We start from the raw sequence: 18192 nt of genomic DNA on the forward strand, positions 1-18192 counted from the left end.
AAATGTACAAACCACATAAATACACAAAACAAGCAAACAAACAAATCACACAAAATTCAAAACAAACCAAAATAATGTTCAGTCCAAATTATACAATCCAAAATAAAAGAGGTGTTGAAATATAAAACCTATTCTATTCTAAACTAATCCTAAACTAAACTCTACCTGATGTTCCGGGCCTTGATCATGAGCCTCCTTTGCGTACATGCTACTTTGGGGCATTCCCCGGATAATCAATACAAATCCTTCGGAGCATTCCCCGGCCAAATGAGTACAATTTAAACTTTTCGTGCAATAAAGTAGAAAGTACCATTCATACACATATTCAAACACTTCAACAAATCGTTATTCCTAAATTTGTATACCCGCCCTATGTTTGCCTACCAAGTTCAACGTATCACAATTCTATCATGTTCAATATTATCAATACATCAAGATTAATCAATATTCATTTTCCTCCATTTTTAATTCCCACCTTAATTCATTTTCAACCACATGATTAACCTATTTCAATACATAATCCACCAATCGAGAATAACAAAAATTCACCAATCATTCTTAGCACATCACACACCCAAATATCAGCAACAGTTCACATCAACAAACAAACCATGGTATCGAATCACACGCAATCACAATCACATAAGAATTAAATAAAAGAGAAGAAAGAATTGGACCTTAAATTTGAAGCTTTTAAACTCAATGTTATTCGAATAAAGAGAGTCCGCACCCGGAAACCTTGAGCCGAACCTTAACACCAACAATTCAACTCGACAAATAATGACCCGTTCACCATTACTTTTCACGCCGTTACTGTTCACCGACACTGTTCACCGGTACTGTTCACCATACTGTTCACTGGTACTGTTTAGCGGTTACTGTTCACCAGTTACTGTTCACCGGCGCCCCCTTTTTTTTCTTTTTTTTTTGGTTATTATTGTTGTTGTTCTTGTTCTTGTGAGGAAATTATTTTGTGATTGTTGTTATTGTGGAGAAGATAATGATCAAAGAATGAGCCTCCCTTTTTTCCCTCTTAGAATTTTTCTTTTTTAATGGGCATGGATTTGTTATGATGTGGGAATTTTGGTAGGTCCCCCATATATTCTTTCTTTGTGGACAAGAAAAAAGAGGAGGGGATCACATGAGTAGTTAGGGTGGTGATGGTGATGTGTCATTTTTAATAGGGAGGGGTTGTTAGAATAAGATAAAATTAGTTAGGAATTGTTATTTTTTGTCTTTTTGTGAAGGGGTTATCACACGGGTGAGGGTACACACTAAGACGAGGGTAAAATGGTAAGAATGCTTTTGGGGAGGGACAAAATTATATGTCTACACATCTCATTTGTTAATTCTCTCTCTCTCCCATTTTAACTGCCAAAATGAAGAATCTCAAGCCTGTTAAAAAGGCTGCCACCGCCTTCACATCAATGTCACATCCCCTTCACTTATTCATTCATAATTGTTAGCCACCGCCTTCACATCAATATCACATCCACTTCTCTTATTCATTCATAATTGTTTCAATAGTAATATCCTTTTACGCTTCAACTTCTCTTTACCTCCTATGGAAACACTGATAATCATTCAATCTTCCTCACCAAATACTTTATCTTCCTTATTCAAGCACTTCTACTTTACAATGGCGTCTTTTTCTACTTCCAAAAGCCCTTCCAAAACTAAAGCTTCTTCTAAAAAATCCTCTACTATAGTAGTCCACATAATGGATACCTCTGAGCAATCTTCAACTTCTCTACCACTAATCAAAATGTTTAATTTTTTAGCATGGAATGAGTTCAAAGATATGCTAGGATCATTTGTGAGTGCCCCATCTTGCATTTCATCTTTCCCTCCTCAAAATCCAAATGTACCCCCCTCTTTAAATTCTATCTGCTGAAGATACTCCTTATATTCCTATTGCGCCAAAGAGGGTCAAATATCATCTAAGGAAAAGGCATGGGAGTTCTATTCCTATTCCTGATGGTGAGCCTACTGTTGAACCTATTCAAATTCCTATTCTATCTCGTACACCTCATACTAGAAATCGTAAGCTTCAGGAAGATGAGACTCTTGCACAAGACCTTTAGGCTAGTAATAAGAAGAGGTCCTCTACTTCTACACCTTCCATTCTCTCTGAAGATGATTTGCTTCTTCATTAAATTCATCCTAACATTGTTAAAAGGTCCATTCCCAAGTATTTCTCTTTTGTCCTTCTAAACCTCCTCAAAATCCTCCACAAAAAAGTATCACCAGCCTCCAAATCACTCCAAAAATCCAAAACTACTTCCCATTATTCTCCCAAGAAATGGGTCTCGCGACTTGTCCCATTCAATGATGCTAACTCTGCACGAACTCCTGATGATGTGCTTGTCCCTGATGAGATATCTAAACCTTCAGATTCTAGAATGCAACATATTTTACACCTCCAAAAATGCTCATTTATATATGGCAGAGTAGTTATAGGTTTTGGAGGCCTGAGATGGATATTCTTCTTGGTAAGCTTGAGGTTTAGAGGTGGTCCCACCTATTTCTTCAAGGAGATATTCAATGTAAATTTAGTCGACCTGAAGTCTATGATTTTTTTACAAATGGTTCTGAAAGTGGGTCTGCTTTTGTCACTTCTATACGAGGTGTGTCCATCACCTTTGTGGATGAGGATATAGCTCGCATCCTTAATGTTTCTCTTGGAGGATGGTATCATTATTTCGAATTTGAGGGGCCTCCTTTAGGCAAAATAGCATTTGCTTTAGCCATTACTAGAAAGTTTGTTGGTAATCGCAATCTTTCTCAACACAGGTGTTTACTTAAATGAGAAATGTCACCTCTCCATTAATGTACTTTGATGTGGTCAATAAGATGATCACTCCTCACAAGGAAAGGTGTACTGAGGTAAATTATCTAGATCTTATCCTTATGGAGCTTATTGACACTGGGGTCAAGATAAATTGGCCTAGTCTGATTATTAATCACATCCAGTGTGCGCTTCTTAAGGATAAAAAGGGCAATGCTCTTCCCTATGGGTTCTAGTTAGCTCCTATCTTTGAGTATTCTAGTGTTCCCGTTCAAGTATGATCCCTGCAGACTACAAAAGATGTTCTGGGAAGGGTAAATCACGTTGTTTTTCCTGAGTCCATGCAAAAGGCAGATACTTTTTTGCAAAGACTGAGAAATGATTTGGATGACAAGATTACAGAATTAGAGAAAACTCAGGCTACTTATGCTCAGGAAAATGAGGTTCTCCAGGCTAGAATTACAGCTTTGGAATTTGATCTTACTAAGGAATGAGCTGAGACTGCTGAGGCTATTCGAAGATTAACACAGTGGACCTCACCTACTCCACCATCTTCCTCAGCCCCCGGCTCTTAATCTATTCTCTCCAAGTCCCTTTCTATCCTATCTTAGTTCTTTTTGTACTTAGATTTGGTTCTATCTAATTTTGCCTTTCCTGGTCTAGTTGTAGTTCATGCTTTGTGAAATGAATGGACTGGTTTTTCTTGTGCTATTGGTTGTCCTCTTGATTTATATTTTTGGATGTGAGACTGTGTCTCACTTTGATTATTTGATGGCTGCCCAAGTGGCTTTATTGGGCTTAATATTACATTACCTCTTTTTGTTAGTGAACCAGCTTTTTGATGATTTCAAAAGGGGGAAGAGTACTTGGTTGTGCAATAATTATAAATCAATCCTTGGTTGTGCAATAATTATAACTCAATCACTAACTTGTTTGATTCCAGTGTGCTTGTTTGAGTGTTTTAGGAATCTGTGTTGATGCACAAAGGCATTGGTTTTTCATCATTAAAAGGGGAAAATTTGTTAGGATCTATGAAGTTTTGATGATTGCCAAATGAATGAAACAGATTGCTTAAGATATTCCACCCATATGGTCCAATGATATACTGCTCAAAATTATTGATATATGAAGACAAGGTTGCTTGAATTCAGGAACAGATTAGCATGCATCTTCTGGTAGATGAACATAACGTATGTTAAGAAAGAAGTTAAGTTTGATTGTAACACTTGAAGATAAGAGGATTTTAAGTTGAACAAGGGGTTTTACCTCAACAAAGAGATCAACTTCAAGAAGGACTTCTACTTCAAAACAAACACTGAAGAATGGAGAGTTTCACTGGAGATAGAAGTCATATATGATAAAGGACTCTTTAGAGAGTCGTGTTTAAATAGAGGGAGTGACTCGCATAGACACTTATGCATTTACAAAGCAAAAGGCAACTGGAAAATTGACTGAGAAGTTCACAACTTGAAGAAACACATAGGTGAACCTGGTTCTTGTACTTGAATACTAAGGTGTCTTAGTTTCTATGTATAGGTTGGTTCTTGAGTTGTAATATTAATGTAATTTTAGTTTCAATGAAGTATAAACTGAAGTAGGACTATTGTCATCAAGTTTAGGAACACTTATCTTGGGTGGTTGGTGTGTTTTGAAGTAGGAATTAGAGTTTATAATTCCTAGATTACATAGTCTTGTAATTTATTGTTTGTTGAGGCTCAAAGTTATTTAGTGACGTTTGGGGTAAAATCCTATAGAGGTACAGGTTGTGATTTTTCACGTCTTTTTGAGTCGGGTGTCTTTCACATGAAAATCTTTGTCTTACTTACTATTTTAGCTTTATTGAAACACGTTAGGCAACCTGTTTCATTGATAGAAAACTGCTAAGGTAAAATAAGTAAATCAGTAGGTCTAATGCTTGGGTGTGTTTTTCACCTTTTGTTTGTTTCTCAATTAGGGTTAGATATCCGGATGGGAGCCCAATTAAAATTGAATTCCACATTACTAGCTCATTTTCAGAGAGCCCTTGTTCAGTGGTCATTTTGACTATGAATATCTTCTTACGTTTTCCAAAGTTGAATATCGAAAATTATGTTTGACCATAAAGTTTAAAAAAATAAAATTGGAAGTTGAATTCCGATTAAAAATCATCCGAAAATTGTTTTCACTTTGTTTATTCCTAATCACTCATAAAAAGTTAAAAACAACTTCAATTTATATTCTTGATCAAATACAACTCTAATTTTTAAATATCATTTTTCACTTTGAAATAAAAAAAATTTCAAATTTCACAATTTTCATGACCGAAGAGGCCCTAATGGAGAAGGTGAGGGAAGCAAAACTAAGATGATTTGGATATGTGAAGAGGAGATGCGCAAATGCCCCAGTGAGAAGGTTTGAGAAGTTGGATAAAATGGATGAGGAGAGGTAGAAATAGGCCGAAAAGTATTGGAAGACGTCTGACGTGATTAGATAAGACATGATGCACTTTCAGATTAACAAGCCGGCATGCTTGTTTTGGCACATAGAAACTACTGAAAAGGATCATATTTGTTCCTATACTTTAGAAAAAGGTTATATGTATCCCTCAACATACATTTTTCATATATTTGGCCTTACCATGGCACACAATTGCCTTTGCACCGTGAACTCTCATGCTCCATCCTTATAGCTACAAGAAATCTGACAGAGAATTAGCGATGATGTTTGTAACTAATTTCAATTTTCTTTTATGAATTAATTCCGGTAAAAAAAAAAAAAAAAAGAACGATATGAAACAACGGTATGAAAACACTTAAGGAAAAAAGAAGAAAAACAAATTTAGACAAAAAGAACAGCTCTACTGTTCAATCTCTACTTTCTTTGATGATTATACACAGAGGAAAAAGTATGGCTTATATAGGGAAAGGAGAAGTAGGAAAGGCTAATCCCACATTGGGAGAGAATAACACTATTCTCTTCTTTAATTACAATTAACTAGCAGTGATTAAATGCCGAGCTAGGTAGTGTGGGCTTGTAACCAAGTGGGGCATTAAAGTGGTTTGAATGTTTACATGCGGAGACTGATGGGCCTCTTTACTTGACAAAATTGTCCACGCCACAGCTTTGGGTATTGGGTTCAATCTAACATATACAACCACAGGGTTCAATCTAACATATACAACCACATTTATCTTCAACATAATAATCTCTTTTTATCTGTTAAACTTTAAATCATCCTAACAATCTATCCATAAGTGTTATGCATAACTTTTTTTCGTGAGATCAATTTTTTTTTGGTGAAATATGTTATATTGTATAACATATATACATCACTTTTTGAAACTTTAAATCCTCATCATAACAATCTATTTATACGTGTTTGACACATTTCTCGCGTGATCAATTTTTTTTAAATTAAAATATAGGTGAAATATATATTATACATTGATCATTTGACACTTAAATCTTATTTGAATTTTATGGAAAATATTATCCCAAATTTCGCAAGAATGATAATGAATAATTAGCAAAACTGGATGAAGCAATACAAGGTGAAATGTGTGAGAATGACACAACACATCCTAACAGCATCTTTTAATTTCTCATATTCCACCTTCACAAATGTTTTTACATTCCAGATTCCTTATTGAAACTTATAAAATTTACTAAAGTTATGTTTTAATAAAATTATATAAATGATATATTTATAAAATATTGAATATACATTTCTGAGTAAGAACATTGTAGATGAGATAGTCTACCAAAAAAAAAAAGTTACTATTATGATGAGGATGCTTTTATATGTAAAAATTTGTTACAGTATAAAATACATGCTTATAGGAGGTTTGCTATAACCACTCAGCCTAATAGATATACTTATTTGCTTTCTCCGCTTCCCTGCTTACCAAGAATAACAAGTAACAGAAACCGAAATTATTTGCTTCTCCTCCTCCTTTCTTTATTATTGATAGGATGATTCTTAAAAGATGAAACAAAGAAATATCAAGTACTACAGACAGGATTATATCATTTTGACTTTTTCTTACCTAATCTCAATGTGTTAATATATTTGTAAGGCAGATTTTTCGACTGCTTGACGAATTTAGACAAACTTCTATTTACTCGTTCTGAAAAGCAGCCAAAAATATCCTTTAGTTTGGCACCACCTGGCTGCCAGTTCCCTCACAACATTATGGCAGTTTTCCTCCACATGAATCTCATGGCTTAGATGAAAAACTTTGATAACAGGTGACATGCTTATAGCAAGCAGAAAGACATTAACAACTGACAATCAAGGATCAAATATGTTCAATAGATATACGTCCTCAAGTTTCACTTAGCAGTTCGAAAAGCATACATGGTAATTTTTCGTTTCAAGATATACATAGTGTTTTGAGTTTCTTACCTGAACTATCATGTGTTGATTTCTTATTCAAACTATCCACCAACTAATTATCAAAACGACCCAATTAAAAATTTTCATTTTTCTCACCTGAACGATACTAATATTTCAAATAGAAAAAAATGAATACTTGATAGTTGAAATTTCATATTTTTTGAGTATTCAATTATTTATATGTTAGAATCTTAGGTGGATTTTGATTTTGGGTCTGGAATTTTATAAGGGAGAAGAGTTTAGGCTGGACTGGCCATTTTTCGGAGATGACTCGTCAGAGGAGATGATGGAATTTGCAAGATTATTTTCAGATAAAAAACAAAAATATGAGTAAAAATAAGGTTTGACGTGTTTAAATATGTTTGAAAAATATAGTATAATTTTCCATGTTTGCGTTCAATGTCGCTGAAACACATTTGAGAGTGAGTTAAGTCGTCTAGATATGTTGAGAATGACTTGATGATTAGAGGCGAATTCAGGATTTGATGTTTGGGAGTTCTAAATTTAAGAAAGGACAACGACCTGAAGGTTATATATAATAAGCCAAATTAATGAATGTATAATGATATGCTGATATATCTATAATCTATATTTATAATTTATAATATATTAAAAATGTCAATATCCGTAGAAAAGTGATTTGAACTCTTTGTCCTTTATTAAAAAGCATCTGCTAAATAAAATAGTTTTTTCACCTTTTTATCTAAAACAAAGGATTTCTAAAATATATGATAAAAATAAAAATATATTTTTAAAATTAAAGACTCCTAAATTTGTGGTAAGAGCTACTAGCATAACTAATAATGAAAGTGTGTGTGTATATATATATATATATATATATATATATATACTAGTTTAGTGTACGTGCGTTGCACGTGTATCAATCGTCAATTAAGATTAAATGTATACAAAAAATAAATTATTGTGTGTATGTTATATTATGAAGGACAAAATTTTTAAAAATATCACATGAAATTTTGAATATAAAATAGTTTAGTTAAGTTTAATGTGATAAGCCAGTGTCACATTAATAATTAAGGAGCAAAATTAGGCACTATAAATAGAATTTAGTTATTGTACTTATTTTCTAATGGTAAAAGCATTTTATTTTTTATGAAAAATTATTTTTATTCTCATAATTTTACATTTTTATCAAAATTTAGGACATTTTAGATGATGTTATGGACCGTTTAATTACTAAATAAGAGTAGAGTTATTCATATATCTTTACCTAATTAGTGCTATTGAGGTTATGCTTATTAGTTTAACAATATTTTAGACATTCTACATATTCCTAAATTAAACCACAAATTCAAATGTCTTCATTATCCTTTTTAAATTTTGTCTGAATTCAAAACAGTCAAACAAAAATAATCTAATATATAAATTTTTGTGGCTTTATTATAATTTTGAGATTTTCTATTGTTGCCACATAAACTAAGACAAAATGAAATAATAATCAAAAGATACAAAAAATTATTTTAAAATATTGTATGAACTCACCGGCGATGAAGACAAAAATTATTCTTACACTTTTCAAAGTGAAGCCAAGAACAACTTTTCCTTCTTGGCTCTCAGTCCATTGCCGATGAACTCCGATAATATTCAAATCCAGCCAAACAATAATTAGCACTTTCTTCAATGGAGCTTCGATTTGTGTGTTCATCCTTGCATGTTAGCTTAGAGGGACATCACATTCCTTGAAAACACCAAACACTATAACCAAATAACAGTCACCAATAGAAGTAACTTCATAAAAATATGCAAAAGTAAAGGACAAATATGATCTCCAAGAAGATGTGGTGTGGGGATGTCCCTAAAATATGCATGCATGTATCTCTCTATATTTGGGCAAAAAAATAAAAAAAAATATATTTTCGTTAATGCCAATCTGCCTATGTGCCACACAAGTTTTTTACTTTTGTGTATTACAGACAGCAAGCTTGAGGATTGTGAATTAGTATATCCAAGCCTTTAGTAACATTGCAAAGAAGGTGAAGCATGATAAATACCTTTCAATATATTTCATATATCGTCGTCATTACTAATTTGCTCATCATTTTATCTCATCGTTAGAAAATTTTAGGCGAAATTTAACTATGTGATTTATTTCAAAATAATGCAGAACACTTTATGTACCGAATTTATAGCTAATGTTCTTAGCTTGCCAATATCCTCAGCGGCTACAGTGTCTGCCCTATTGATGACATTAAGAGAGCATCCCCGAGTAGGCAACTATCAATGGCTTGTCTTGTTTTAATATGGTACCTCTTCAACTCTCCCATTTAACAAAGCATTTTAAAATTAATCCGTCACTTTGCGGGTGTTAATATTTGTTACGAAAATAAATTTTAGATATAACTTTACTTGTAAAGTTAATTCGTAAGGTAAAAAATTTTCAAGATTATATAATAAAATAATGACGCATTTTCTTAACTAGAAATATGATTTAATACAATTCGTACGCTCAATAGAAGCGGAGCTAGAATTTAATAACCTTTGTGCGTTTTAAATTTTAGAACGTCCATTGCAAGTGTCAATAACTTAATTTTATTATTTAAGCAAAAACTATTGATTTAGGTGAACCTTGTATCTATGTTTTCTAAATCTCACGCCAACAACATAATATATGAGATCAATATTGAGAAACCAAAGATATGAATGTGTTCTGGCTCAGCATGTTAAGAAAATGAACATTAACATAACTTAATCAAGAAAGCTAACTCATCACGAGGTGATATAAGAATCACAGGAAACTGAATAAAAAGATCTATTGATTTAAGTGAACCTTGTATCTATGTTTTCTAAATCTCACGTCAACAACATAATATATGAGCTTGCTATTAAGAAATCAAAGATATGAATATGTTCTGGCTCTGCATGTAAAGGAAATAAATATTATCATAACTTAATGAAAAAAGCTAACTCATCATGAAGAAGTGATATAAGAATCGCAGGAAACTGAATAAGAATGTCATATATTTTCTCTATTATCTTATGTTTTTTTCTTAATTAATTTAATTTTACTTATTATTATACAATGTGAAAGAATACCTTGTTGGAATAAGGTAATGACGGGAGAATTATACTAATCATAATTGAAGGCTAACACATTACCATGCGATCAAAAGAAAAATATTCAACTTTTTTTTTTTGGACAAAACTACTCAACAAAAAAACTTAAGATCAGAGTCAATAAGATTTCTATAAGTTTTTGTCAAATGATTTAATATCTATAGAGAAGTATAAGATCATAATGGCAATAGAAATAGTACTGTTGGTGATAGAGAATAACAAATAACAAATAACAAATCAAGAATTTTTTATGGATTTTCATATCATCACTTTTTCTCTAATAGTGTAATCGTATGTTTCGTCCATGTCATCTTTTCTGTTGCATATTATACTACTACCTCAATGCTAGTTGCCCCATAGTCAAAATTAGGAGTGACAAATAGGTTAAACAAAATTCACCAAAGTAAAAAAATAATATAAAAAAATATTACAAATTTCTTTGTAAAATCTTCCCAAAAAAGTAAAAAGAAGAGGTAATATCAACAAAATTTAAAAGTACTTCAATGAAACTTTTCATAGTCATCAAAAAGTATACTTACAATAACACTTATGCTTACGCCGCAAAGTACGATGCTTTCATATTCCTCATCTAGTAAATTCATCATTGAAATTGTTATCAGCAAAGTGAATATTTGTTTCTTTCCATTTGAGCAACAAAATAAATTGGTATCTCTCCTTTATTGTACGCTTCTCTCCTATATGAAAAAAATGCTATTTTGTTATGTAAAAATATACAATTTTTTATTAATATTAAAGTCATGTAACCCCATATACAATATTGCACAACATTATATATTATTGAAGAATAAAATAATACTGAACAACAGAAGATTTATTCAAGGTGACCTTTCAGTTGGATCTTTTGCCTCACTAAAAAAATTAACTAAATATTTTTAATACCGTAAGTCCATATAACTAATTAAGGCTAATATCAAATATTTATTATTCCACATAATCAATTATGTCATATCCTTATTAAGTATTTCAAATTGAACTTAACATAGTTTCTAGCTAGGTGCATGGATATATGCATAAAGTAGAGAATTTCATGTATGATTAATTAACTTGTGAAAACTGTTCAAGTAGATAAAAGAATATCAACACGATTGGCAGTAAAAATTCAAAACTCTTACCATATTGACTAATTAATGAATAACAACCATTCAAACACATAATGTGATGCAAGAAAAAAAAATTTACGTTGGTGTAAATTGACATAAAAAATCATAAAATATATTTGTTATCATCGCATCACCTTTAATATTTTTAGTCGGTTAGTGCAAGAAATCAATCATAATTACAGGTAGAGCGATGGTATGAATTCATCATGTCAATCAAGTTATTTGATTATGGTTAAGCTAATAGACTCATAACTTTGATGAAAATTAAAGAAACGTGAATTTCATATTTGCTGCCAATTACCATGCATTATCATACTTTTTTTCAAAACAAAAAAAATAGTAAATATATAATATTAACCATGAAAAAAGAAGAATTCTAAATACAAAATTTCATATGCTTTAAATTTACGACGACTTCAAGCGTTAATAATTAAAATTGTACATATTTATTAAATTCCGTAACATAAATACAAAATTTAGGACAAGCCTACAATGTTGGGGCCAAATCTGTCTACCTCATTCGGCAACAACATGCTTGTTTCGTCCAATATTTGATCAGAAATTTTTATGTGAAAAAAAAACACGAAAAATTATTAAAAGCGAAAAAATCAAGAATCCATTATCGTTGGTTATGAATAATTCAAAAATAATATTTAAAGTTATTAAATAAAAGAAACAAAGAAAAGCACAAAAGCCAAAAATAAGAAAAAGCCTTAGAAGTAGAATATGTATTTTTCTTGTATTCTTGTAAGGTTTGATCCAAAATGTTATTTAAATAGAATTATAAAAAATATATTTTTATATAAGGTAAAATTTTATTTGATTTAGAAATATTAAATATTATGATTTCTTACCAAGATTAAATAACCCAACCTAAAGAAGCTATGAATCAAAAATAATTATAAAATACTTTTATACCTCAACAGGAGAATTTGTCTACTTTGCCATGCTGTTTTTAAAATTTTTAAATTCTTAATTTAAAACCTAAATAAACATATAAATCAAAAAAAGGAAAAAAAAAATTAACTGAAGCAGAAAAGTATTCTATTTTAATACTACAAATATGAAAATCTTCTACTACCGTGTCTTAGAATACTATTACCTTTAGAAGACTTCCAAATATATATATATATATATATAAAAAATTACAATTCGATCGTCAAACAAAATAAAAAAAAGTTCCTCACCTTGTTCGCTAATGACTCACGAGTCAAGTTCTTTGAGATATCATCCATCACTAGAGCTGTCAATACGGGTTGGCCCAGCCAATCTGGGCTAACCCATACGGGCTTTGAGTTTGACGGGTCAGGCCGGGCTGGCCCATTTAAATGACGAGCCAAAAAACACCAAGCCCACCCTCTGGGCTGCGGGCCTTACGGGCCAGCACACTTTTGAAAAAATAATATTTTATAATTTAATTTTACACTGTTAATAAACATAAATATCTATCACACAATAACACATAGTATTAATGTTTGTTAATCAAAAGGGAGTCAGAGCTCGAATCATCCAAAGTAGGAAGAAAACAAAGAGGTGGCACTACTCAATCGGAAACATCACAGTTGAAAGTCGATGGCGCGTTGAGGGAGATATAGTGAAGAGGAGGCGACTAGTTGAACTAAGGAAATTAGGAAAGTGAAGAGTACAATGTACTCTTTATGTTTTAGTGGTAGATATTTAATTATTTTATTATTTATTAGATAGGAAAGTAGGAAACTTTCCTGTTTCGATTTTCTTTGTTAATGGAACCGGTCAATGGTCATCATTGGACTTGATTGTTTTTAACTCTTTTATTATTTTTCAGTATTTTATTTTATTTTTAAATTATTTATTATTTGACTGACGGGTCGACCCAAGGGCTAGCCCAACCCACATTCCTCAAGCCCTACGGGCCATGGGCTATCCGGGCCGGGCTAAAAAGTCCTGTTCTTAAATGGGCTGCAAAAATTGAAGCCCACCTCATCAAATTACAGACCGAGCTGGGCTGATCCACCGGACCTGGGCCCATATTGACGGCTCTATCTGTCACGTATACTTGTCCTCAAAGTGGCAAAGCCAAACGAATTCTACAAGAGCGCCTTAAAATTTTGTGTTATTTATACATGTTCATGAAATACACCTAATCTTATCAATTACACTTTTATTTTCTTTCATTCTCGCAAATCTTAAATTTTCATAAAACTCTTTGTTATTTCAATGTTATATGTAATTAATTTTGTGATTTGTACGCATATGAATACCATGTCAGCTAACAAAACTATTAGAAAATTAAAAGAAATAAGAAGTAATAAAATAGAAATCAGAGAAATACGAAATACGAGAAATAAGGGCAACACAAAAAGAAACAATAGGAACTAAGAAATAAAAAATAGGACACCCACCTAGTAGCAACATACACTCACATATCAAAGACACCTATGTACACAGTCCTAGGATTACTAACCCGACTACACAAGATCTCTCCTGACTGTCTGCTACAACCCACACACTCACACTAGCCTTCTACCCTTATCTGCGACCTCCATACCTTTCTATCTAGGGTCATGTCCTCAGTAAACTGAAGCTGCTCCATGTCATGTCTAATCACCTCCCTCCAGTATTTCTTCGGCCTACCTCTACTCCTCCTGATAAGTCATCCAAAGCTAGCCTCTCACACCTACGAACTGGGGCATCTGCACTCCTCCTCATCATATGTCCAAACCATCTCAGTTTTCCTTCTCGTATCTTGTCCTCCACCGAACCCACTCCCATCTTCTTCCGGATAATCTCATTCCTAACTCTGTCCCCTCTAGTAAGCCCACATATCCAATGCAACATTCTCATTTCTGCCACCTTCAATTTTTGGATGTAGGAGTGCTTAACTGGCCAACACTCCGCTCGATATAACATGGCTGAACGGACTGCCACTCTATAGAATTTGCCTATAAATTCTACATATACTGCCACTCTATAAATTTTTTTGTTATTTTTTTCCTTTCCATAGATGGAGTTTTCCTAAAAAGTTGTGTAGTACTCCTAACAAAAAATTTGGTACATTACATTTAATTCCTTATAGGTATGAGATTCTTCCTTATTTCTTCCTTTTTTTCCTACATTCTAAATATTTTAATAATATTTTAATGATAATTATTTGAAAAAATAGTGAAAAATGATTTTGTCTATTGAGGAGTATTTTATTGAAGGGCAAAAAGTTCAAATCATTTTTTCAAAGGACTTCACATGTTTAATATATTATATATATAAATATTGCCGCATATATTTGAATTATTACTTTTACAAGTAATAAAATATGAGTTATTGATAACACATGGTAAGCTTTTCTATAAAGTCAAGCACAATGACTGACCTACATATATAGTGCAATTTTTTTTTATCTATAAAATATTTAAATTTAAGAAATCTTAAAATATATAGTTAAAGAAAAAATATATTTTAAAAAGTAAAATTTATATATGGTAAAAATTATTATGAGAATTAATATTTAAAGAAACTATATATATATATATATATATATATATATATATATATATATATATAAAAGATCATCAGAGTCTGCTTATGTGGCGCCTCAATGATCAGGAAACCTATTTATTTATTTTGTCAGATTTTTGAGTTTTTTCTCTCATTTTAATTCAGTAAATAAATAATTAAATCCAATAAATTAGTGTTTAATGCAATTAAAGGCACACTAACAACTGAGAATCAGTTGTTTTAAAGGAAGAGAAAGAGACAAATCTTTAATTCCCTGTAATCAGTACAAAAGCTGACCCCTTTCACTCTTATATTCAATCCTAAAATACTGTTTTTCCCTTAAATACGAAAACCAATTTTTTTTCTTTGCTTGGGATTAAATTCAGACAGATTTTTTTAATTGGCGATTCGAAAAACATCGACACCATCCCACAAAGATTTCAACTTTTCAAAAATGGTTTTGCTAAGGTTGTGACAAGGAATATGGTGTCTTTAGGTACGAATTTTCTATAGTTTCTGAAATTTTTTTACTTTCTTTTCTTTTAATCATCATTGAGTACTTGTACGTGTATGTGTTTGTCTTGAAAAAACAAAACAAGTGGAGTTCTGGGTCTGTGTTTTGCTGACCCTATTTGGATGGCTACTTGGTATAATCTATGTGGTAGGGTCCTCACCAAGTGATCTATCCATGATAAATTTTCTCAATTTCACCTCTTCCTCCGCGTACAATCATAATTGTTAAATTTTGTACTTTCATTTCTTTATTATATCTCGGCTTCACCAGTTTCTCTGTGAAATCCTGAATTCATCTGAATTAGGGCTTCTTATTCAATCGGTGATTTTCAAATTCATCACTGTTCGGGTCGGGTCGGGTCGGGTCATGATTGATCTTGACCATCCTTGTTTGTTTGTTATATGATATCCTTGTTTTTGAGTTATTAAGCAAGGGTGATGATGTTCATGGTGATCGGCAGCAGGTGCTCTCATACTTCCCACATAACTGAAATTATAATCACAAGCTTCTTTCGCCACAAGCTGTAGATCTTTAGTATTTTCCATATATATAATTCTTATACAACAAAATATTAAAAAGGGGTACTTATCAAGAGCTCCAAATTCTTGATTAACGTAAGGAAACATGGGGCTATGGGTGTTTCTTGTAAAGGATCAAGCTTGGCTTTATATATAAAAGAATATCTGTGGAATTTCAAAGCTATGATGGCTCGGGGAATGCTCTACGGTGGTTATTCTAATTTCGATCAGTCACAGAGAGATATGTATTTTTCTATCGCTAAAGAGCATCTTAGTTCTCTTTTTGGCCCTTCCTGTTCTTCTTTCATGGATACATATTCTTATCTTTTACTTCTATTTTATTTGCGATGACTTTGTTTTTCCTCTATATTTGAATTTTAGATAGTAATAGTTGTTATTAGGCTAGTTTCATGATCACAATTAAGTTTATTAGTAAATCAAATTCTTGCACAATTAATTTCTACAAAGTAGTCTCTTTCGTTTCTCTTTCACATGCAATGAATTTTCTATATATGGTTAATGTTGGTATAATTATGGATCTTTAATTCCTTAAATTTGTGATAATGGCTAGCAATCAAGGGCAGAGACGGTAGGGTTGAAGGGATTCATCCAACCGCAGTAGAATATTACACTGTTTATATATTGTTAATTTTTTTTTAATGTATATGTAGTAGATATTGGACCCATTCACCTTTCTTTCTGTTTATTTCTTCATAGTTTGAACCCTCTTAAGCGAAAATCTTGCCTACGCCATTCTCTTCGATATAATATATACAAAATTGAACTCTATTGGGATAGATATATTTTTTGGTGATTGATTATGTGTGGTCCGCTTGGTTGATTTGTTCGGCAAGATGGGTGTTAACATATCAAGTGATGAAATTGAATATGTATAGTAAATTGTATATTAAAAGAAAGGTGTAAGTGCAATAGATGGTGGTGCATAAATAATCTCTTAAGTGAAGTATACTAGATTTTGTCCAAATTGACACCTTGGTAATAATTTGTTCAGTGGATATTTTATCTTTCAGGATCCAGTTCTATGCTTAATTTCCGTGGTATGAATGGAGAGAAGAGGTCATTCTTTGATTCATTAGATTAAGAAGACAATGAAGCTGATGAATTGGGGGAGTATTTTCATCAAGAAGATAAGAAGAGGCGACTTACGGACAACCAAGTCCAGGTTTTTTTAAAAGTGTTTTAGGGAGGAGAACAAACTTGAACCTGAAAGAAAAGTCCAGCTTCCTAAAGAACTATGTTTGTAGCCTCATTGTGCACGATGAAAGGCTAAGAAGCTTGAGAAAGAGTATGAGGAACTCAAGAATAGATATGACAATTTGAAATCAAATTACAATACTCTTCTCAAGGAAAAAGAAAATCTTAGAGTTGAAGTAAGGAGCTTTACATTTTATATCATAGTATAGTTTTATTTTATTTTCTATAATCTTCTTGTGGACTATGCTTTATGTGATGGTTCAATCCTTATTCATGCTTTCCAACTCACTGATAAACTGTTTGTCAAGGAGAAAGGAAATGGGTAATTAGCTTTAGGCGATATACAGAAACACTCTGATGCCTCGGTGAAACAATCTTTGGCTGATCCAATTTCGAAGATAGAACTATTCAATGTGCCAACACGAATTCTTAAACACCAGAAGCAAGAAGATTTAAGCTCTGCTAAGAGTGATATCTTTAACTCAGACCCACATTACACTAAGCAACAGAGATTGGTCTATAAAGGTCGGATCTTGAAGGATGAACAAACCCTAGCTAGCTACGGTAATATTAGTTATCCCAAATTATATTGCTGCTACTTTCTTGATATATCATAGTCCTTGAAATATGCCTAATTTAATTAGGTATTTTTCTGCCTCATGGGGATTGGGGACATGCTATTTGTGATTGTGGTTATTGATTTTTTCATTAACATGGATAGGGTACTCCCAGTCTAAAAGATTTGACATTTGGGGGCTTATCTATGGATTGTATCTGCTTACTTGATATACCATAGAGTTATTGAAAATGTCTTAAATATTATTAGGCAATTTCTTGTGTTATGGTTATTGATGACATGCTATTTTGAATTGTTTTTTATTGTGATTGTTAGTTTTTCTGTTAAGGTGTAATTGCGACATGGATAGGGTACACCTAGTTTATAAGGTTTGTTATTTGGGGGTCTATATATAAAAGATGAAGAGATGGACTTAGGTTGGCTTCTGCATATGTGGTTTATTTGCTAATTAATTCAGTAAGAAAGACCTTTATTTCTTCCCCTTTGATTATGAACAAAATAAGAAGAAGAGAGAGCTCCACTTGTCAGTATTAACTGT

At 32.1% G+C, this 18192-nt stretch overlaps 2 long non-coding RNA genes across 2 annotated transcripts in view; both read left to right on the plus strand.

The window, feature by feature from the left end:
* Nucleotides 1-4564, plus strand: part of LOC107847711 — a 20007-nt gene extending 15443 nt beyond the window's left edge. Inside the window, exon 2 of the long non-coding RNA XR_001667622.2 lies at nt 3732-4564. This is a non-coding gene — a long non-coding RNA (uncharacterized LOC107847711). The remainder of the gene's footprint in view (nt 1-3731) is intronic.
* A 10482-nt stretch (nt 4565-15046) lies between these two features.
* LOC124888715 lies at nt 15047-17534 on the plus strand. The gene is made up of 2 exons (XR_007047479.1): nt 15047-15326; nt 16894-17534. It is a non-coding gene; the product is annotated as an uncharacterized LOC124888715 (long non-coding RNA).
* The last annotated feature ends 658 nt before the right edge of the window (nt 17535-18192 follow it).

This window comes from Capsicum annuum, chromosome 11 (assembly GCF_002878395.1).
Source record: "Capsicum annuum cultivar UCD-10X-F1 chromosome 11, UCD10Xv1.1, whole genome shotgun sequence".
Lineage (NCBI taxonomy): Eukaryota > Viridiplantae > Streptophyta > Magnoliopsida > Solanales > Solanaceae > Capsicum > Capsicum annuum.